The following is a 24,282-nucleotide window of genomic DNA, read 5'->3' as shown; positions in this document are numbered from 1 at the left end:
CTTGTTTTCCCAAAGTTGCATATCATAGCTTTAATAAACTGTTACTCTTACTACACAGACATATCAATAATGCATCTGCATAAAATGCCTGAAACAAAACGTTGAAGTAAATCTGGGGATAATGTTGGTCAGAATGCATTTCTCAACTCACCTCATATCTGTCAGACAGGAGACTGAATTAGCTTGTTTGTCTGTGCCCTGGCCCTGTGTTGTTTCCCAAAAATTTTTTAAAAACATCATTGAAATATCCCTCTCCTCTGGGGGTTTTAATAGAAAAATCTGAAGTTGGGAAAAAAAAAATACTATGAACTAATAATTTCTAATGGGTTTTAACAGCATGTCAGCACATAAAGTAGTTAAAGCCAGCTCCAACTTTACCAACAGTAATCTTTGAACCTTAATTTCTATGAATTACTTATGCATGTTTTGGCATAATAGAGATACCACAAATGGAAAAAAAAATTAGTTGATGTTACATTTATTTTTAGATTTTAATTTTTCAGTGATACCATTGATGTATTAAGGGGAACTATCTATATTAAAAGATGGTGTCCACTAAGTCACTTATGTGAAAATTATGTCAAAAATGATTCAACATACTTCCACCAGTGGTTTCCCCTAGAAAACTATTTAGACAAGGTGGCAAGAGTATGATAGATATTTTGTGTGAACATGCTTAAATTATTTTATAGAATTATTTTCCTGCAATGCAAGACTTCTGGTTGGACATTTCCTTGTAAAGGTCAATAAAACCAAATACTTTACAAAAGAAGAATAATGAGAATAATGTAAAATAAATGAGAATATAGGAAAAAAAATCCATCATAAAATCTATTTTAAATAAAGTTATATTAAGCTGTCACGTTGGTCCAAACTAGAATTTGTACTCCTCAGCAACTTGACCGAAACTGCTTTTCTCATCATTAAAAATAGTGTGCATGACTCATTAGTGCACTTAACCATTGCATTTCCCAAGATGCCCATTTATTGATATTCTCCTAGAGGCTCCCAAATGCACTCCTTGCACCCTGTTCCTAATATCTGTTTTCAACTTGGGGTGAGGTCTATGAGGTTATTAGAGGAAGTCAATTACAACTTAAATCTAACAGTACTATTCTGACAGAACCATCACCTACTGTTTTGGGGGTTTCTTAAACTACTCCGGGTCCCAGCCAGATGTTCTATATTTGCTTCTACCTGCTGGTTCACTTTGCACCTTGCATTTGACCTGTAGCCTGTATACCTGTGAAACCGATGCTTTTGCTTCCTGCAACCCACCTCCTGTTCTGCCCCTTTCACATCTCGTCATTCTACTACCTCTTCTCTCTTCCTCATATTCGTTCGTCTCTGGAGTTTTAGAGAAAAATGTTAATATTTTCAGCTTAGCCATCCCTGTTTTCCTGTTTGTAGTTGATGCCTTGCTCACATTAGTGTTCATGGCAGCCAAATAAATTAGGTTTAATTAATGGAGGAGTAGACAAAGACAGAGGCATATGACAGAAACTCCCAAATGCTATTTTTTAAAAATATGTGTGTATATTGGACATTATTGGATTATTAAAAACGCCTTTCATGTAGGCATGGCAGCTCCGGCCTGGACTAATACAGGGGAAACACCATGTTTTTGTTCCCCACATCTCAGTGGCACTATGCTAGCTGTTTTCCTGATGGCATCCTTCACAATTAAAAGGGGAATAAGTAAAATAATTCTCCAGCTCCACTTACAAATATTATTAGGAGAGTGTGCATCTCAGGATAAATGTGTTAAGTTGCAAAAATGTGTTCCATGGATCTACTACACAAAAATAGCCTCACAGCCCTGGGTTCTGGGGGCTTGACTTTGATATGCAAATAATGAATGGGCCCCTTTTAAGAGCAGTACATTATCATGAAATGTAGCCTAATTCTGTTTAATATTGGATGAAATGACATAAATTTTTCACATAATTATTAAAAAATGTGTGTGAAACCACATAGGCCACACATACAATAGACAAATCTAGTGCCCAATTTTCTTTTCTAATGCTGTCTGCGCCCTGATAACACATCTACTTGACAAGTCTTTATCAGCATTACTTCCAGCCACCCCTAAAACTACTTGCCCCCACCCCGAGTGGAGATTTGACTACATGTGAAAAGCTGCCAGTAAACCCCCAACCCACAGAAGCATCTCTCCCACAGTCTGAAACTTAAAGTAGAGGAGCACACATGCACACAGATCATTTTCATCCACAGCAGAATCATCCACTTTTTACAAGGCTCATCCAGTATGTGCAAACAAAGAAAACAAGGGTTTGATTGTTTCTAGCTTTGCATTTTCTGCGCTACTAGATGCTACAATGCTTTTTGCGTGTTTTTTTTAAATGTGTTGCTGTATGAATTTTGCATACACACTTTTGCTGTGCTTGGTGTTTGCAGCTTTGAAAAAGGTGGTCTATAGGTCTTTTAAACCCCCCTTATCCTTCTCTCAGCGGGGGGGAAGGAAAGTGGCCCCGCCTCTATTGTTTCTTTTGTTGAAGAAGAGGCTGAAAAGACCAGCCAACCAGAGAGGGAGAGATTGTGAGGGGAAAAGTAGGAGGTTAGAGAGGTGAGGGGAAACCTCAAGGAGAAAGGGGGAGGGGATGAAAGGGAAGGATATCTGTCTGTCAGTAGAAAACAGCTGGTGTTGACTGCAGACTCCTTTTTAGTCACCTCAGAGGACAGACAGGTGAGTAGGTGTGGCTGTGGAGGGAGAGTCCACCATCTGGACGATTAAAACAAAACAGCATCCAGACTTTGACATCCAAACAGATCCCTTTGAAACTACATTTTCATTTGTACCTTTTTTAAAAGGAAAAATAACATCAACTCCGTAGCTGGAATTCAATTCAATTCCAGGCAAACAAGTGAAGGGTTAAATACTTGGTCTGATGAATGTGGACTAAAACATGTACTGGCACACCTTCCTCATGGTGCCACACCCAACCAATGGATGAGGAAAAATATTTTTCCTTTGGAAGTTACATGTTTTTTTCCTCGTAAGAACCAGGGGTTATGAATACCTGTATCCCTTATTTTCAGAATAATTTTTTTATTAGTGGAAACACATTTTGAAACATGCAGATTTATGGACCGATTTAAACCTCTTATTTCTGCTGAATGGTTCTTTGGACTGCACAGTCAGATGCGTGGCCATTCAACCTGGATTATGATTTGAAATGAGTTGACTTATGAGCATGCTTGAAATTGAATATCATCTACATGACGTCAGGCTGCTAGCTTAGGCTTTTGACTCCAGAGGCAACAATACAAGAAGCATCTGCTGTGGTGACAGAAGTCGTCATGTTGGATTTTTTATTTATTTTTTTTCTCACTTCATGTGAGTGTGTGTAGCTCCTCGTTGCACACAGACAAGCGTGAAAGCAGCATTTTGAAATACAGACAGCGGACTGTTGCCAAGTGGCAACCATTAAGCTTTTGGAGAACAGTGAGTGCTCAGTTTCCCCAGAAATGCCCCTTTTCTCAAGCTAGCTCCCTCTACATGGATTGCCCCCCCCCCCGGTCCCTATAAACACTCTGGGGTGTGGGACCCTCTGTCCTGGGAAAAGGGGGGGGGGGTTGCTATGGGAAGCAAAAGGCGAATGCTTGACAGGCATGTTAAAAGTTCAGATTCCTGGCTGGCTTTGGGTGGACTCAATGAGTACAGAACAATGTACCCGGGATGTGTTACCTTACCTTAGGTTTAGGTATGCAAGATGAAGACCACTGTTTCTGGCTGAAGACAAGCCGTGGCCTTTGAAAAGAAACACCAGGCTTTAAAATTCCCTCATTATCAAGGGCCATATTTTTCCCCAGTCCAGGGTGGGTCATGTAATCCCTCAGTTAATGTAAAAAAAAAAGGTCAGAATCTCTACTTAAAAAAACCTGAATCTTTAATAATAATTTACTGTTTTTTTAAAAAACAATAATAGATGTACACATTTTACCATTTGTATTCTGTGTTTATAAAGATCATTCTAATGATTAAGACCGCAGCATTTTTGAGGCCCTTCCTGAAAATAATGTGTTAATGCCCAGCAAATGTACATAAAAGTACTTTGAAGGAGCATAGAGATACTCAAGAACCTCGACAACATTCAGGTCCCAAGATAGCACGTGTAACGGTTAAAGGGCAACTAATTTTACAGATAATATCATCTAGGGGAGCTCTGGAAAAGCAGGTTGCCCATTATCACAACCTTCATAGTGTGAGCAATGAGATGACATTATCTGAACTGATTGGTTCCTCCAAGTGATGTCATTTGGAGTCATTTTTCAGCCAGAAGAAGAGAAATATTTTAAAGTAGAGAAGTTTTAAAAACATGATTGTATAAAGTTACCCTTTAAGACAAAATTATGTTTCTATGTTTTCATTCAGCCCTATGGAGCATACAGTATCATATGGTTTGCAGTGGTACTGAAATCTACTGAAAAAATAACTGAAAGAATTAGAATTATAAACTTAGAACCCTTTGTTGGTAATGTTAGCATATGAATAGGTGTTTCTTACCTTGTTCCAGTTGTTTTACAACCTGTCTATAATGTGTCCTCTTTCCATGTCATGTTGTGTTAGTTCACATCTCTCAGGGGTTAGAGGTCGCAAGGCTGTGTGGCTCTGTTATTCTCAGCTTGATGCATTGCTCCCTCAGCAGGGCTTTTTTACCACCACTGAAAGTTTTAACGGCACAGAGGCACTCAGAATCATGAAATATTTGTATGATTCACTCTGTTTTTGTATTTGTGTGTGAATGTGAACGCCCTATGAGGCTAGTATTTCCTGGCAACCTTTGGCACTTGCTGGTAAGCTGAGCTGCAGTGTTGCCGTCACAGTGTTGCCTTTACAAGGCGTGATGTGAAAATTTGGTTTCGTTCTGCATTTGTGGTGCTGTACTCCTGGTGAATCAAATCAGAATCACACTGTGCAACTTATCCACAGTTCAAAACATGTGGTGTATGTCTGCACATAGACAGCCATTGCCTCATGTTGGTGTAATAATTGTAATGTAATCACTCATCTTACAACATACTAGGCTTGTGTGCTTATACTGGTGAGCCTGAGGGCAGCTTTCATAAACAACACTCTCTTCATTGTTATTAATGGAGAGCTTAAGGGTTTTTCTTGGTTACCAGGAATAATCTTTTCCATCCGCTCCACCTCGCTAGCCTTAATCTGGCTGCAAATGAACCAGGCCTCTGTTTGCAGGTTTATGGAGCACTCTGAGGGGGTGTTGTGAGAGTGTGAATGCTCGAGTGTAGTTCAATCCACCTCCCAGGTTCATAAAACTCAAGCATCATTGTTTAATCTTTTGTTGAGTACAGAGGTTTGTACAGTAGTTGCTCCATGAGTGAAAATATGCAAAAACGGTAGATCTGTGCAAATTATTGATGGCAAACTGTTCATCATCTGGTTTAAAAAAAAAAGACATTTATTACTTTTGTTTCTTAAATTCTTTTTCAAAATTTTTTTCGAATGTTTTTTAATCAAAGCATTAGAATAGACACCACCACAAGTGTGTCACCCAAACACACCTCTGCCACTTCTGCTAATATATATTTCTTTTTTGAATTGGAGTTGGTCAGCTAAGCAAATCAGTGCACAAGAACACATCACAGTATTGAGGCCAGTACAATTCAACTTCTCATCAGACATGTCCTCTAATATAAGTGTAAACCATGTTTGATGAGCCAGTAGGGTGTTAAAATGGTAAGCCAACTGTCATGTTTACAGGATGTGGTACAGCGCTGATCCAGGCATTTTTTCAGAAGATCGGTATAGACAAAAACAGTGCAGATCCAGTTCCACTCAATTTTTAATTTTACTGTGACAAACCTGACCAAATGAATGCCCTGAGCCCACAACTAATGATCTCTGTATTCCTGTCTGCTGACAGCCTGCTCACATGACAGCTGATTTCTGGGATGTTGTTTATGAATTGCAAGTGTCAGGATGACCCTATCGATTTGCCAAAGAATCGTGGCATTTCTGAGAGAGAATGTCATTTCTTTGGACAAAAATGTTAATTCTTAATTTTGCTGTTTTATGGACTTTTTAAGACCTGCCGAATATGAAACAAGGTACGGATGACAAAGTTGTTCCGTACAGACTCTTTGTGAACAAAGCGTCAGACGGCACAGTTCAAACCTTCACCACAGACCTATTCTTGTCTAATGGACATTCAGACTGATATGAAGATGCCACTGAAGTCCTTGCAGCAAGATATGTGGGTTAGATGCAACAGCAAAATGATGTAAAACATACAGTATTTATCGAAGTTTAGAGTGCGAAATTTTAGGCTAGCAGCTTTCATTTTTAACCAGTTCTTGTGTTGCATTTAATAGTTAAAATATCGAACATGGTTTTATTAATCCTGTAAGGACCTTTATGATTAAAGTGTCTGTAGGCCTAATATTAGTGCCCAAAGCTTGTTTGTGGTTTGAGTGGTATTGTCATGTTAGTTACAGTCACATTCTCCCAGTTATTTTCCTTTTTCATATTAAAAATTAGGAATCCCTAATTAAACGTTACATCCATAAACATTTTTTACATTTTAGTCTTTTTGAATTTATTTGTTTTACCTCTGTTATTTTGGTAAAATAATCCTAAAAATATAGTGTATCAGATTGTGTCAGGATTCAGATGCATGTAACATGTGAATCTTTCCTATAGGTAAATATTCAAATTTGATTAGAATCTGTCTTAGGCAAAACCTAATACTTAAGGTATCTGATGTAAAAAGTGGGGATTGGGACATTTCTTGTTCATATATCTGTAGATCTAGTTCTTCTGCTTTTGTTTCCTCACATGCAAACCCAGAACGTATGTGCTAGTTGGGTTTAGTCTTCTTGGTGTATTAAAGCGCCACGCGTTCGCCCAGACACAAGTCAACGCAGCAGTTGGTGTTTGTCTTCACTGGATCTTTCATATTAGCTTGGTGTGTTCCACTGTATGTTGTTTGGTTTCTCCCATTGTTTGAGAGAATTGGCATAAAATAGGCTGTGTTAACTCTAACTTGGCTGTGTAATTTCTTTCACTAAAGATTTTAAGGATTTACTGGCTAAAGGCAAAAAAAAAAAAATGCTGTCAAAACAATAATGTCGTTGGATATTTACTGTATCTGCATTTCCTCTGGTTACTGCAGATATTTCGAAATAGTGTTTAATGACACATAACTCAGTAGTGGCAATAAAACAGTGGCTGCAGGCTAATAGGCAAATTCCGTCAGTGGAAACCAAACACATGGCACAGCTGTAATAAAATAAAAAGCATTATTATTATTGGCTAAAATAAACAGAAACAACCAGCCATGCTCATTCTGACTTCCCCTCACTTAGAGTCTCTGCGCAGACAAAAGGCAGGGCTGTAAAGTGTTGGTGGTTTACCTCATGTGGCACACAGCAGGATAGATGGTTGGTGCAGAGAGCTATAAAGGTTTTATAACCCAAACTACCCTCCTGTTTTGACATTATTTCTGTGTTTTATAGAAACACATTAAACATTGTTTTCACTGGAGAAATTCAGACAGATTGTCATGTGCCAAAAGTAGCTCAAGCTTCATAGTCTAGCTTTTCTGTGTGCTCTATTTTTACTTTCAATAAGGATTAAACACTGATATTTAAATGATCTAGCACACACCTCTTATTGTTAGGTACTCTGCAGTCTGTATTTAGTCCTGCACACTTCCACATGTGTTTAGGTTGTTGGGACCGATTAGACCTGTTCCCAGGGTTAAGGAGGCTGACCCATGCTGGGAATTACATGTCATTCAAACAGATTATGCACAGAAACATCGAAAGCAATCAGTCAGTATTGGGGTTGCATGATACATTGTCTCACCATTGCCATCACGATATGCGTCTGTGCTATAATCACATCGCAGGACATGCAGTTTTTGCTGCTTAGAAAAGAACTTGCATGTTTCTCACGTTCCATCACTAATCTAAAAGAAAAGTTTGTTTATTCTTTTTTTTTTCCTACAAATTCCAGGAATGCCTGTTTTTTGAACATTACACGCCCACTGCATCCTGTTTAAGACAAAGCAACTAATAATTTGTCACCGCTTCGTGCTACTTGAAATTAAAATGACCCAACCATAGTATGCTAACTCTGGTTGCTAACACTAGCACACTATAAACACACCACATCACAGCGGTCCCCTGTGATGGACGAGAGAGTACTTTTCTGGGACGTCAAAATTGATGAGTGACCTGTGAAATTACAATGTAAGTAGTTAGAAGTAAGTAGTAAGTAGAGCCCTGTGCATTAACCATTCAGTTGGTCAAACTCTTCATTTCAGTTTGATCAGGTTGGAAGTAACTCTACAGCACCTCACCTGTAATCACACTGCTTTATAAACTGTCTGTGGCAATTTTATTTTTTAGAAAGAATTAAGTTAATATGTTAATTGGTCTGCACTTATTTAGCACTTTTCTACCTAGTGGCACTCAAAGCGCTTTACACTGCTTGTAATTCATTCGCACTCACAATCACACACACACACACACACACACACACACACACACACACACACACACACACACACACACACACACACACAATGATGGGGGAGGTGCTATGCAGCTGGCCAATGCTCACCGGGAGCAACTAAGTTGGTGTTCAGTGTCTTGCTCTAGGACACTTCGACATGTGACCGGAGGAGCCAGGGCTCGAACCAACTACTGCGAGATTAGTGGACAATTGCTCTGCCTTTTTGCAAGAGCCACCTATGTGCTAGCCTCTTTGAAGCCCCTGTAGAACTATAGAACTCTAGAACTGACAAGTTTTAGCACATGACAACCTTCCTCTTTGGTTCATGCAATCATCCTAAACTTAGTGTGATATTATAACACTTTCTGTAAATTAACTGAAATTCTTCAAGATTCCTGCTCACAGATATCTCATATTTCATGCTATCATTCGATGTGCAATGAAATGAAAAACCAGTAGAACTAGATGAAGTGAAACCATGTAGAAAGCTATTCAGGGTTTAGTTTCACTCATACTAAATATGTGATAAATGAATCACACCATTCAGTTAATTGGTTATATTGGTAGTAGGATGCTGAGTTTGGAGCTGCCAGGCAGGAGGTCTAGACGAAGACCAAAGAGGAGATTTATGCATTTAGTGAGAGAGGACATGAAGTTAGTTGATGTGAGTGAAGATGATGCAGAGGACAGGGTCAGATGGAGGCACATGATTCACTGTGAAGACCCCTGAAAGGGAACAGCCCAAAGGAAAAGAAGAAGAAGAGGATTCAGTTAGAGGGTTGTAGCAATCAAACATTTGACTCTGAAGTAACTTTTAAACTACTCACCCTAGTATGTTTGAAGCCTAGGATGAAAAAACCTCTGTCCGAATCCCAAGCCCGCTGGCTCTTTGGTCTATTGTTTTTACCAAACTGAGGATGTTATCAGACCCAACTGAGCCTTTTCTCCCCATGATATTGATTATCATTCAGCTGCATTCTAATCAGAGACAACACACTGTTTACTATGACAACCATGTGACCTGATGTCCTGCATAGTAGCTGGGAATTAAAAGACTATGGGCTTAAGTCCCAGGCTCATTAGTTTTATGGACAAATACTAATCTGTGGTAAATATGATTTGTGAATGTTTGCATTTCAGGTCTTTTAATGGAATTTAATGTCGAAATAATAAACAATCAACCAATATGAAATGCACTTGTTTTATTGTTTTTATGCAGAAAATTAATACACATTGGATAGTTAGTAAACGTTGCAGCTGGATGATGAATGTGCAGTTGGTTCAAAGTAAATTACAGTGGTGATTTGACTGACAGCAATCTCACCTCAAGAGCCAATTAGTAGGTGTTGAGTGACATGATGAAAAATTCAAGACTATTCCAGATTTGAAGCAATTTTTTTTCCTGTCTACGTATAGAACATAATTTAGAAAACAGACTATTTTATTGAAACTATATGCTTTTCCAGATTTAAATATGGCCAAAAGCTGCATTTTATCAAAGAAAAACATCACCAGCAAGATTGTTCTTCTTTTACATACTGTAAACAACACTTAGAGCAGCTCTGCAACAATAATTAAAGAAATGTACTCCTAGTACTTGTATGTTGGGCTATGAATGCTTTCGAGACACAGGTGACCTATGCTCAATAATGTCTCTGAACGCATCAACAGAGCACTGTCACAGTATAATCTTGGCTGCTAACAGGTGGTTAAAACTACTGCCTTTATCGACCGTGCTACTTTTATTAAGTGTTAAGCTCGCACACACAAAGATGAGTAAAAGAACTAATGGAGGAAGTAGGATGTTAACATTTCCCTATCGCTGAAATAAATCGACATTTGTTTGCTTTTGTTTTCTTTGTTTTCACCTGCTGCAGGCACCATTACTCCAGATCTTTGAATAGCAAAGCCAGGTCATGTGCAGATGTCTTTGAGATGTCTCAAAGAAACCGAGACAGCTGACATTACTTTCAGAGAACTGCTCGTACTGTTTTACTTAAAATAAAAATCTAAATTTTGTCATTTTTTTTGTCCATCATTGAAAAAGTAAAATTCTGATTAATTTCATTATTTCAATATATTGCCCAGGCCTTTTTTAATAAGGCTGAGTTTGCCTGAGTGTCATGGAAATCTCTTAATTTCCATTTCTTTACTTTGAAAGGATCCTTCATGTTTGGCTTAAAGGTGACTGTTAAAGGTAATTCTTTACCTTGGAAACCGTCTCGACTTAGGAGCTTTTTAACAAATCACACTGCCGACTGTATGTAGTACAAAGACAAAGTTAAGAAGTTCAACCTTTTCTTGTTTACATATGAGCTGTATTCTGTTTAATTGTTATTATATATGTTATTGACCTTGTTGCTCAAGTGGTTTGCCCTGGTGTTGTGGTAGTGGTTATTTGGGCCATGAAACTAAGTACAGAAAGCTTTGTGGGTTTGTCACATTGACAGTAGGAGATGTCTTTGTTTGATTGCTTCTGTGGTGCTGCTGTGTGTCCAATTAGTTATGGAGCTTTATCTGAAAGCAAAATGACACAGCATCATGATTAGAAAACTACTGTTGTGGAGAGCTGAAACTAAAGCTTCAGCCACATGAACACACCAACCTGCTGCCGTTGGCCTCTTACAGGTGTGTGAAAGTCCCTGAGCAGTTTGGCAGGGCAACACTAGTGTACTGAGCATTGGTAGAGAAAACCATAAGGCAGTAATGATGTGTTCACACTACCACATTACTGGCAACAAAGCCCCAGGACAGGAACAGTTACCATTCATTGACAGTGTCAACCCAAAGTATACCCCACTTTGAAAGTCAACGACAAAAGATGTGTTTTGCCCAGAACGTTCTTGGTACCTCCTTTTCAGTTATTAAAGTTAAAGAACCTCCTTTGGAGTAAACGCCCATCTAACATTATAACTTCATAACTAGCTCCTGTAAGCTCCTGTAAGTTTAAACAAAAGTTGCCACCACTGTCCCATCTCACTTCACTCCTGCCACTCACTCCTTACATATTCATATTTAAATCACCATTGCAGCTATATTGTTTAGGAAGTTACTACTTTTTGTGGGAAGCAATACAAAACAATCCTATTGGTCGGTTCTAACTGTGAAATGCCATGTGTCAAATGTTGGGTGTTTTCTGACCAGTCAGCTGCATTCAGCACTAATGATCCCACTTTGAAAGTCCCCAAACCTTCACCTTAATTTAGACCCTGGTTCCTGTAGTGGAAATGCAGGTAGAGGATCTCAGTTCCACGAATGTTTACTGGCTCAAGGGAAATTCCCTTTTGTGGACACAGGACTAAAATGACACTTGTGATGCAACAGGGAAAGGTTAAATAAATGTCAACTTGCGCAAAAATGGTGTGAAGGCTAAACTCACCATGTGCATGTTTATGACAAAGAAAAAGGAGAGTGTGGTGCCTGTATAAGCACTCGACTACATTTCACTGTGACAATGACCCAAAGTGGACAGCCAAGACACCGGAGAGGCTGCAAGCCCTTAAATGGCATCAAAGTACAGACCTTAACCCCACAGAGCATCTGTGTAGAGATCTGAAGATGGCAGTTCAGACGCTTCCATTCCACTTTAATAAAGCTGGATTGGATCTGCCAGGATGAATGTGATAAACAGCGTATATCCAGCTTATAGAGGATTCAAAGCTTATAGAGACTTGTCCAAGAAAACTGTAGAGGCCCATCAGCAATACTGAGTTAGGGGTCTATTGAGTTTTGTAAATGACAGGTTTCAGATTGTTTAATTTTAATAAAATAAAATTGTCTCTGCAGAATAGTAATTATCTGTATTCATGTATTAACTATACTTTGTTTCGTTCAGATGAAACTGATCCATTGGACCCAGTATGTGAGAGGTGTGGAACACATACTGTTTTATTATTTTCCTTTTTTAATGTTCAGGACCTCTTCTTCTTGCTGTTCTTACCTTCTGCCAATATGTGTGGTAGTATGTATGTGTGCAGCTTTGCATCCTCACTTGTAGTATGGACATGTACTGTGCGAGTACACGAGTTTTGCTTTAGAACCACTAACTACTAAGTACAACATCACAGAACTGCTTGCATGGCTAAAGACCATTTAACTTTTTACAAAGTGTTCACACCCACATCACATTGTGATCAGTCAGGTTTGCAGCAGTGAAGCGGGAGCCGGGGATTTAAGTCTTGAATTCTTTCTCTTAAAGTCTTTTTCAATTTTTATACAACTATTTATGGCACTTTTTCTTGTGTATGATCTAGTGCTATTTTTTTATTTTTTATTTTTTGTCCTTTCGGCTTATCTTTTGAGTTCAGGGTCGCCACAGCGGATAATCATCCGCATGTTGATTTGGCACAGTTTTTTTTACACTGGATGCCCTTCCTGATGCAACCCTCTCCAATTTTTACTGGGCTTGGACCAGCACTGCACAGCTGGGGAGGGGAATGGGCTGTTAGGGGTTAAGTGTCTTGCCCAGAGACACTTCGACATATAGCCAGGGCCGGGGATCAAACCACTCACCCTTTACCAACTGACCTACAGCCGCCCCCCAACTGAGCCACAGCCGCCCCTGTTTATAATCTAGTGCAATAATATGACTATTTTGTTGGAGAGAAAGTTTGAATTTACATCAGTATGCCCATCAGTAAGTGGGGACGACTGTGGCGCAGGAAGGTAGAGCGGTTTTCCACCAATCTCACAGGTTCAATCCCCACCTCCTCCAGTCACATGTTGAAGTGTGCTTGAGCAAGACACTGAACCCGAACTTAGTTGCTCCCGGTGAGTGTCGGCCAGCTGCATAGGTGTCCCTCATCGGTGTGTGAGTGTGTGTGTGTGTGTGTGTGTGTGATTGTGAGTGTGAATGGGTGAATAAGAAGCAGTGTAAAGCGCTTTGAGTGCCAATAGTTAGAAAAGCGCTATATAAGTGCAGATCATTTACCATTATAAGTGGCTTGTTTTTTTATTTCATATAAATGTAATGGATTTTTTTAGTTTATAAACATTATAGTTAATGTTGTGTTCATGTATGTAATTGCTGGGTTTTGCGAATGCTGCAATGTTGACAAAAATAGGTAGAATGAAGCAAGAAACATGAGTCAGACAATCGAAACATATTTAGGAGAGAAAATTACCTACGTGGTCTGTTATTATCCATCCCAGTTCACTAACTGTACTTACTGTATTTATGTGCACAGACAATGGGGCAGTATTGCTAAACTTTTGGTTGTACTTTGCTTTCCAGTTCACCAACGAACACATTTGAAGCCTGAAACAGTACGAAATCAAGAAGTCAACTTTACCATTAGCTTACATTCAGGGGAAGTTGATACGTAACGCGTATAGTTAACTAATACATTTGCAGATTGCCATGCTTTTCGCATCTATAACACAAATGCCTGCCATGTTTGCTGAGGGGTGTTGGCGCATGGATCTTCAACATAGCAATAGCATTTTGCTATGTTTGAGAAAACAATTAGAGCTAAAGCCAGAGCTGCCACTTAAAATCCTTTCTATTTTATCTCTTTAAAGCAAAGCCAGATATATACCCAGCCTCTCATTAGCTTGCTGTTAAGTTAAAAGATTAATCCTGCTATAAAATGCTTTCAAAGAAGTTTTCTAATTTTTACTTCTTGTTGTCAATAATTTAACCACACCAACAGTTTGGCCTTTGTACCTCATTTCTGATACGATCTATAGTAATAGCCTTTTATGGTATAGGTATGACTGTTTAATAACCAGTTGTGGGTTGAGGAATGAAGAAGGATGGCATGTAGGATGTGCCAGCAAGCCTGAGAGGGTAGGGAAAGAGTCTTATTTAGACCCTGTGTATATATATTTTCCAAAGAACAGACGGGGGAAAAATCAGAAGTTTCTGGTATTTAATTACAGAGCAGCCAAGGCCAACGGGACGCTGTCAGTGGTAGTTTTAAGACAGAGAGCTTAACAACCTCAGGAATGGTGGCACTGTTGGTTTTAGTGATGCTGTGTCATTTCCTCCTATGAAGAGCTGGGTTTTTTGATGTGTTTGGGATATGTAAATATTCCTGCTGCAGTGAACGGACAAAATTAAGAACCCAGTAAATTTCACTATGCTGCTAAAATTTCACCCCACAGCCAACGGTGAGATCTTACACACTCATTTTAGAGCTTTTATAATCTCTAGAAATGGCCTCTGTTTGAAGTTTGTTTTCTCACGAGATTCTTTTTTTCGCCACTGTTAGAGTTGCCTCCCAGCTTTCACTGTGCTGTGGTAGTGATGTTTTCCTTTCCCACGTTAATCTGAACTGACTTAAGTTGCGTATGATTCTTAAAGGCACTGTCAGAGTCCTTGTGTATTTTGTTACAGCTGATTCCTGGGTAGGGTTGGGTACTAAGGTTTGATATCGTTATGACCCATGACTCAGTTCAACAGTTCAATTTAAATCCTTAAAAAGGAAAATGACTGAGTGTAACAAACATTAGAGCAAACATTACAATCCTTCCTTTTGCTAGCTTGTCACTTCTGTTAACCACTCTGTCCCTTAAACTTCCAAGCCTGTCGTCATGCAACTCACCTCCAGTGCCCCACCCTTCAGAGTCTGGGTAAAACATAATGTGTTTGGAAGAATACAGGAGTGTGTTAGTGCATCTGAGCCAGCTTCTTAGTGGTGGGAATCTCCACCCAACTCAACATCCAACACATTTGTGGAAAGAGAATTATACAGGCTTTTTTGAATCAGGACACCTGTGGTAAAGAATGAGCAGAAAATCTATTTAAATGTATTTAAAGATGTAACATCCCAAAACCCAAAAAGCACTTTGTATATTAAATGTAGGGCTGATTACAGCTGCTATGTTTAGTGTAGCTTTACATTTTATTAGAAGGTAGAAAAAGGTTTCAGTTTTTAACAATCTTGAGACAATTTCAGAATTCATGTGCAGAATGAACTGTGAACACAATAGTAAATTAGACAATTGTTGTCTGGACTTTGTAAACCTGAACAAAAAGCCATAAGGCATTCACCTCAAACTATTTGAGTGGAGAGCATTTGTATATTGAAACATTTTAAGGCCTTTTACAACTGTGTAAAGTCTGTCAGTTGCTTGTTAATCAGAGCGAATTTCAGCTTCGTTTGTCTTTAAATCACTAAATCAGTCTTAGATGTTGGCTGTGATTCAGGGGTGTTGAACCAGGGTAAACTGCTATTGTCATTTAAGTGAGGAAGCAACTGGGTTTAAATGTAATTCGTTAATGCCACAACATTATTTAGGATTAGACAATGTATGTGGTATGTAAATCAATTAGATTGATATTGAATACATTCATCATGTAGTTGGAAAATCTTTTTTGTTCCACTTTGTTCTAACTTTAAAATGCTAATATACACAACATTAAAAAGGATCCGCATGGCTGAGTGATCTGCTGATACACAGCAACATATGCAGCAGGCTGTGACACTAGTCAGCACTTTCAATATTGAGCCCTGTTGGGATTAATGTGTGGCTGATCTTTGTAGATGGTGCAGAAGAAGTCTTAATCTTTCCCTCCCACAGTACAGTACATCTACAATTAACACCAGTTATTATACTTAACTTATATTAACTTGTTGTGATATTTTGTCAATTTTTTTTTTTATTTAAATAATATTTCCTGTTATCAGTTTTTTTCACTCAACTGCATCTGGCTGGAAATTGTTGTTCTTAAATCCATCCAACTGACCATCTATCATCCTAACTTTTTATCGTGCTCAGAGTCACATGGGAATACACCCGGGACAGCACTACAGTTTGGTTTCGTCTTAAATTTTCTTCATCCAATCTGTCAGTTCCTCTGTAGGCAGGGGAAGGACATGTGAAGCCTGGGTATTTGCTTCTCTTATATTGTAGCATTAAAGAATTTTAATTGAAGCTTTTGCCATTTGAAAATTGCAATACAGGTTTGAAAACAATGAATTGTTCAGCCCAATTTTTTTGCTAGATATCTGAAACTGCGGCATGATATTTTAGCAGAAAACATTTAAATATTAACTGGTTTTCTCGTTTGCAGGTTTACAGAAATCCTCATGGAAACTATGGAAAGGTTAGATGTGGTGGAAAAGGTGCAGTAGACTCCCACAGGTAGGAAACTACATTTCCTGTTTGTACTACTGCTTGTTAAAACAAATTACACAGTAATTTGTAATCGGTAGTTATTTTTCATGTTTTGAACACTGTGATCACCCAAGCGTGCTTATTATTTCCTTATTGATTTGAGTTACTCAATGTCTCATGGGATTTAAGTTGCGTCTTACTCCTGTGTCAAGTCCACATACCCCCAAACCACATCCCACCACACTCAGCAGCTATTTTAAGTGTCAGCGGCTGCTACCAATTACTCCTCTCCCTGCCAAACCAGAAGCTCAGGCCATGTAAATGGAGGCCTCCCCACTGTGACTGTTTGTTTTCATATTTCCCTTCCTTTGGTTAGCCTTCCTCCCTTGTTCTCTTACTGTTGTAGTCTTCGCCAAGGATTATCGAGTTTTTCCTCTAGCTGACCTTGGTTACATAAATGCCCGATCCCCTTTTCTCCACTCTCCTCCCTTTCCCACTACTCTGTTAGCCTGGTATCCTCTGGGTGCTCTCACAAAGCCCAGTGTTTTGATTACATGGGCCCACGATTGTTTATTCCCAGGCCGGGGTACTGTGGAAGACCTGGTTTGATAAACCAAAGAGAGGGAAGACAGGAAGCTACTGTGGTTGAATCAGGGGAATGGTGTTGGTGGGTGAACTGTTTATGACTTCTCATAACCCCTCAATGTGAAGTATACAGCCAGATGTTTCATATAAATGCCCTGGGTTGCATCCCAATGTCAGCAGTTTCTGCATGCAAACCATAATCTATCTTTAAGCCTTAGCCAATAACAGAGTGGCAGATTAACAGAGTGGTTTGAGACACCATCCAGCTGTCCTTCAGTGCAGGGACTGAGGTTGTTTTTAGGGAGCACATACCCTGCTTTTTTTTGGAAATGTAAATACAATTTTTGGATGGAGCTATGAAGCAGTAAAAAGGCATTACTTTAAAAAACTAAAGTTGGGTCAAAAATGTTTCTTTTTTAAATTGTGGTGTAGCCTGGTTGGATCAATGTGTCTGTTTTGGTAGTTTACCCCAGTCTGTCCTGCTTGACATCTTAATTCTCATGCTGATGCAGTGAAAAGAAAAGGAGATCTGAATTATGAGGTATAACAGTATTAGTTTAAGAAAACCAAAGCCGCACATGACCCCACACACACGATTACTCAGATTCACGGGAGACACTTGGGGTTCAGTGTCTTGCCCAAGGACACTTTGACACGTAGAAAGGAAGGGTCTGGGAATCGGACCACTGACCCTCTATTCCGTGGATGTCTGCCTTACTCACTGACCTCCAGCCGCCCCTATGCTACTTTGTTAGAGCCAGAAAAATTATGTTCTCTTACGACGGGTGCTATTGTACTTACAGTATTAAAAGTATCATAGAAATCAAGTACTGTCTCATTTTCAGGAATGTAGTAATAAATGGGTACAGAAGTATTGGTTCTCAAGTTTGCACATTCAGCTAGTACTGCTGTTTTTTGTTTGTCCTATCATCTTATGCTGTGAGTTCAGGGTCTCCACAGTGGACCATTTGTCCACATGTTGATTTGGCAGTTTTCTATGCTGGATGCCCTTTGTGATTATCTAATAGTACTAATTATCAGAAATAACAGAAATAGTCAAGGAATGCATAAAAAAGTAGTTAGTAAAATAATAAAAATGGCAATTGCATCCCTTTTGGTAGATTAATTAATAAGTTACTTAATTTCTGATGAAGGAACCTTTCCACTAGCTGAATGTGTATTGAAAGTTATGTTGATGGAATAACAACTACTACTCTTTTTGATATTTCAAAATAAGAGAATGATAAGTTTTGCATCCAAGGTGGCCCTTGTTGGCTGTGCGGGTCCGCATCCGGTGGGATTCTGTCCCAATATTAACACTGGCCAAATATTTTTTCAGTAAATTGTTTGCATCCCTACCTTTGATATCTGTGGAAAGATGCAAGATAATACTGGGGATTTCCATAAGAGCATGCATAGTGTTTCTTCTATCCAATTCCCTCATCATGTTCAGTGAGGCCTTTGTTGTGCTGAACAATAGTTGCCTTGTATAAAGAATGGGAGCCCTCACCTGTGTAGCATAAACCAAATCATGCATAAAGACATGTCAGCCAGAGGAAATGGTTTAATCTCTGTGTAAAGACAAAGAGTCTGTTTCCACATTACGCAGCCTTAAAGGACATTTGTGCTGTAATATTTTTTTTTATCTGTTTGGCTTTTAGGAGAGAAAACATTTCAAAATGCACTGTGTGAACTTTTAAACTGTGTGAACTGCTTGTCTACTACTTTGCTGAACTTGTGGTCACAAGTTCAGACAAGTGTGTTTCTTGGGTTTGAGTATAAATAGAAGAGGTTTGAGAGATACAAGTCAGAAGACGACACCAATATCCATGTGTTCTTCTCCATGCCGTCATGTATTAAACTGAGATGGTTCATCACGCTGAGTTCTATAATAATTCGACAGAGAAGGAAAATTTCTATCACACAAGTCCATACGGGAACCAAGTAAAATGTGGAAATGGCATGAAAGGAACAGTAGACTTCCATAGGTAGGAAAGTAGATTTCTAAAATCTTGGTTCTTTCATTCTTATTATCATAATCATCATAAATTGCATTTTTTTAGTTTTGGCTACTGTTAACCATAATGCAGAAATATAAAAGAATGAAGTCATCCAAACCAACAATGAACTGATGTCACTTCTAAGTACTGTGTGTCATATAGATTATTTTGCTGCTCAAAAACTATTAAAAAGACATTGGTGAGCTGCACTGGTGCACTGGTTGACATGCTCCTTCCTTACTAGTAACTTGCACTCTGTAGTTTACTTTGATTCAACCCCACACACATTTGTTCTGCTGCAGTCATTCTCTCTAGAGCACAAAATGTACATCAGCCCACTCATCTGAAAATTGTCCCCAACAAATTCACAGATTAACGCTTGAGTAGCATTGCAAAAGGCTAAAGTAGCCAGATGTTTCAGCAAGCAAAGGACACATTTCTGACCCATTTTTAAACATCTGCACTTGGAACCAGCAGTGTTTGGGCTGATAACATTTAAATGTGCTAGCAGAAGTATGGATGCACTGATCCAATGTATAGATGAGAATTGGTCCAGATGACTAAATTTAGAAGATAAAGTTTTTTTCACTGGCATTTTTCTGAAAGGACACGTTTATTTACTTGACTTCTCTCTGGCCACAGTCAATGATTTTTGCCATGGGATTTAAGTATACACAATACAATGCACACAATATTTCCCTAAACCACTTGGCTTCAATAGGTACACCTGACCTTGTGTTACATGCAAAGCATTCACGTATACAAGTGAGGGGGTGCAGAGGTGTGTCACATAGGTGTGCGTGTTGTTGATCCACTCCTTTTTCTTAACATCAGAGATAGACACCAACAAAAGGAAACTAATGTGAGCTTACTTAACGAGGCCATTTTGCAATACTGACTTCATGGCCAACATGGACGCTGAACGTGGGTTTACTACTTTAAACCAAACGCTGCAGTTCATTGGTTAATGAACTGAGTGTTGAGCAGCTCCACTTGTTGCTGCTGTTATATTATAACAGAGAAGAGCAGTTGTAGAAAACTAAGCTTCTGAGGATTTTTTTCGGTAAGTTTGTTTATTATCATTCAGTCTAAAAGAAAATAAGACACAATAAATGGTGTCACAGCCTGCACATACTACCTGGACTCTTTTTACATATGTTTTTCTAATCCTAGCTTAATTTATTTTTCTCACTGTATTATCTAATGTCCCATAAAAACCCTGAAGATACTTAAATGCATTTAAACAGCTACACTTAGTTGTTAATTCAATAGTTATACCAAAGAACACATAAGACGAAATTGAATGAATTAGGCTGATATCACAGCTGACAGGTATTATCAGCCATCTTTTAGAATAATACAAGTAAATCTTAAAACATTCATTTTAGGTATTACAGTTTTACCAATACAGTAAATGTGAAGTTACTATATCATGGACTGATTATATGTCATACTTTGCTCATGCAGTTGTTAGATGCAATAATCTTTCTTATATGTGTATGCTTCATGGCATAAACATATACACCTTGTAAAGTCCAGATATTTCAACAGGTACACTGTTTAAATTATTCAAATTCTGTTAGCTAACACTTTGGATTTGAAGGAAAACAATCAGGATAAGCCTAAAGTATAGACTATCGTCTTTAATTTAATGTTTATTAAAAAAAGTATGAATTTTACATTAACGAAGAGCTCAATTTTAGGAGCTTACAGGTGTATGGACAAACCAGCGCTTGAAAGACACATCAGGAGCCTGTGTCCACATCTGACAATTAACAATCTGGACCATATGGTAATATGGTTTGTATGGCTCCAGGAAGAGCAGTGGCATAAATATAGAAATGTAGAAACATACAACATAATAAACAAGACAGATAAAATATGAGAATACTTTAGAAAGCCCAAAAACTTTCCACATGGAGAAATGTTGTTTGTATTAAACATGGAGATAATAGACTGACGTGGTGTGTGAGGTCTAAACTGGTTTGGAATGTATAGTTTTGCATGAAAATCTTAAACTCAACTATCCACAGATGTCTTGGTTGTGTTTTGTCTTTACTTAAAAATGTATTTATTTATATTTTTTTTTCTGAAAGCCCCTGTGGTTTCAGTGCCGGTAATGTACAGTCCATCTAATCTTACTCCAGGTGACCAAAAGAGATGTAATGACTTTAATCAATTGTGGTAGGAAATTTAGTGAGTTTAAGTCTGTCATTAGTGCACCCATTATCACTTGGTGTGTGTGTGTGTGTGTGTGTGTGTAAAGATGTGGTCATCTCAGAAAGTGGCAGTTAATCTTAAATCCAATCCTCAGAGGACTGTAAATGACTGTCTGGCCATTTGTTCTGTGGGCCTTGGTGTTCATGACATTTCCACACGACACACAAACAACTGCTTTTTTTGAAATTACTAATTCTTTGGGGATCCTGTGCGCTATGCAAATTCATTAGTGAAGACTGTATTAGTGGTTGAGTGATAAGTCGGCTGATTAACCATCACTCTAAGTGCAATAGATGCAAGTAAATAGTTGTCTTAGAATAACAGTAATAACAGCTCTCTCTGGGGGTCTCTCATTCACCATGGAGTTAATCAGCGAGCTTGTTGGCTGCTGTTGTTAATTACTTTCAGCAAGCTACATCAGAAGCTGGCTGTACATAAGCTACTGTACGGCACCACAGTTTTGGTGGACTTTCTGTCTGACAGCAGCCCACAATACCAAAACCCACCTCTCCCTCTGCCAACAGTAGGCTACCTGCTCAGAGAGAGAGAGAGAGAGAGAGAGAGAGAGAGAGTATTGTCCTGAAGAGATAGAAGAAGAGGAGAGAGAATAGAAAGGAGAGAGAGAGAGAGAATGAAGAGATAGAGGGAAGAGAGAGAGAGAATGAGAGGGAGAGAAGAGAAGGAGAGAGATGGAGAGAGGAGAGAGAAGAGAGAGGACGAGGAGAGAGAGAAGACGACAGAGAGAGGACGACGAGATATGAGAGAGAGAGAGAGAGAGAGAGAGAGAGAGAGAGAGAGAATGACTTGGTGGGTTGCTGTGTATATGCTAGAAAGAACATGTCAGAAAGTGGCTGTTAATCATGAAACTATTCCTCAAAGGACTGAGTCACTCAGGCCATTTTTTTTTCTTTTGTAACTTTCAGAGGTAAACCTCCTGATTTTTACGAATCCATTAAGTCTTTCCATTTCTTCTCTTCTTCTCTGTCTGCTTGATTGTCCATGAAAGTGTTAAACAAATGATGTAATGGCAAGCACAATCGAACCAGCTTATCTCTGCACCCTTAGCGAGACAAGGTGACTTTCCTGGAGCGAGGCAGCTGGAACACTCGCAGCAAGCAGAACAGTGTAATCAAATCATGTCATTTAGTTGTCCTCTCTTCTTCTTCTTTTTGACTGCATCTTAGCCTAAGGAGCTGTATGAACTTCACATGACTTTAACCAACCACATAATAGTATGAAGAGTAAGGGCCACTCACACATACATTCGTTTAGGGCTTCCTGAATAGGTAGGACAGCATGCAGAATCACTGCTGGACAATTTCCACGGCTGTCCAGGAGCCTGAAGCTTTTTCCATTTACTTCCCTATCCCCCTCTGTAATGCCCTCCACCTCCTTAAAGATGCTTCAGACCTTAAGGATATTAGATGCTTTTAAGGGGGTGGTGTGCTGCTTTTGATGTTGGAATCCTTCAAAGGTAGATACTGAAAAGGTGAGAAAGTGGGTCACCAATGGGTTTCCGTCCTATATGGCTCCTAGCTTTTAAAAGAAAAATACTCAAACATGAAGATTCAGAGTGAAAACGCTTTAAAATTTGATGCTGAAAGAAGACAAATGCCTCTGCATTGGCACATATGGAATTGGTGTATCACGACCAGAGAGGAATATTCAAAATGAATGCATTATTTACCCAACAGGGAAAACAAGTAATGTTATAGCAAACTTGTCATCACTTCAACTCAGACATTTTTTCACCAGGATGCGTGTCTCATTTTTCTCTTTCAAAATAACAGCCGTTCAGATGCTGTCTATTTGGTTGTTGCTAGGTCAACCCCACCTCTAACTGAGCAAGAGAGAGCGTTTCCATCCCCAAGTGCAAAGAAGTTTTACTCTTGTAAACCACTATCGCAATTTGCGGATGCAAATTTGTCCGACCCCTTGAGAAAAACAGAAAAGAACAACAACAAAAAGACCTCTAGCTACGGCATAACACTTAATTTTTGATGCAATCCTAATTAGGTTTTCCCAGCTGAGTCATGACCTGCATTAGACTTGTATGTAGCTTTTTTGCTATTCAAAGTTATTAAAATGAGAGGGTAATGCAGTTGTTTCTCTGCTGTGGTTGTTGTTTTTTTTTGTTTGTTTGTTTGTTTTGGTTTAGAAGCTGTATAAAATATCTTTCCTAAATTTTTGCCTTATACAAATATGTCGCCTTCATTAATTGTAGAGTTAATACTGTCTTGATTGCCAAAGGGTGTCATCACTTCCTCAGGCATGTTTTAGCCAGGATGTGTGTCTTATTTTTCCCTTCTTCACAATAACTCCCATCCTCCACCTTGTCCTGTACCTTCACATTTCTCTCATTTAACCAGGAGTCATCTGCCTTTGCTTGCCCTCCCCCTCTCCATCCATCCAAGACAGACCGAATTAATAGACCGACTGAGAAAGACCAAAGACAGAGAGACGGAAAGCTAAATTAGATGGTGAGAGAGACAAAGAGAGGGGGTACAGGAAAGGGCGACATATGGAAATGGAAAGACAGACAGGTGGGATAGAGTGACGTAGAGAGTAGATTGAAAGAGACAGTGGACAGATTAGGCATAGAGGCCAGACTATACCCAGAGGTACAGTTAAACACACATGAGGCTGATCAATAAAATATGCTCGTCCCGAGGGAGCAGACCTGACCCACTGACCCACACCCTCACATACCTCTGGGGATGAAAAGACAATGCATCAAATTTGCACCCTACCCCCACCTTCCTACATACACATTTACACACAGACATCATCACTTCTCTGTGAAGGGGGTGGGGTGATGAAGTTGACAAATTGGAACCCATCCTCACTGTTTCTCTTTGCTTTAAACCACAGACCAATTAGACTTAGAACAGAGAAAACCAAGCTCTGCTGCCC

The 24,282-nt window shown here is 39.1% G+C and overlaps 1 protein-coding gene across 2 annotated transcripts in view; it reads left to right on the top strand.

Annotated features, from left to right (window-relative positions):
• The window catches only part of plxnb1b (plexin b1b), a 97,066-nt gene that overhangs the window by 8,299 nt on the left and 64,485 nt on the right, over positions 1-24,282 (top strand). Inside the window, exon 2 of one of the 2 annotated variants that reach the window (XM_067504796.1) lies at positions 16,521-16,591. The exons of the other annotated variant lie outside the window; for it this stretch is intronic. The gene's annotated coding sequence lies outside the window, so the exon portion shown is untranslated. The remainder of the gene's footprint in view (positions 1-16,520; positions 16,592-24,282) is intronic. 2 annotated transcript variants of the gene reach the window in all.

The sequence above is a fragment of the Channa argus genome, chromosome 5, assembly GCF_033026475.1.
Source record: "Channa argus isolate prfri chromosome 5, Channa argus male v1.0, whole genome shotgun sequence".
NCBI classification, from domain to species: Eukaryota; Metazoa; Chordata; class Actinopteri; order Anabantiformes; family Channidae; genus Channa; species Channa argus.
The sequence above is the reverse complement of the archived record's forward strand: the minus strand, read 5'-3'. Positions and strand labels throughout refer to the sequence as shown.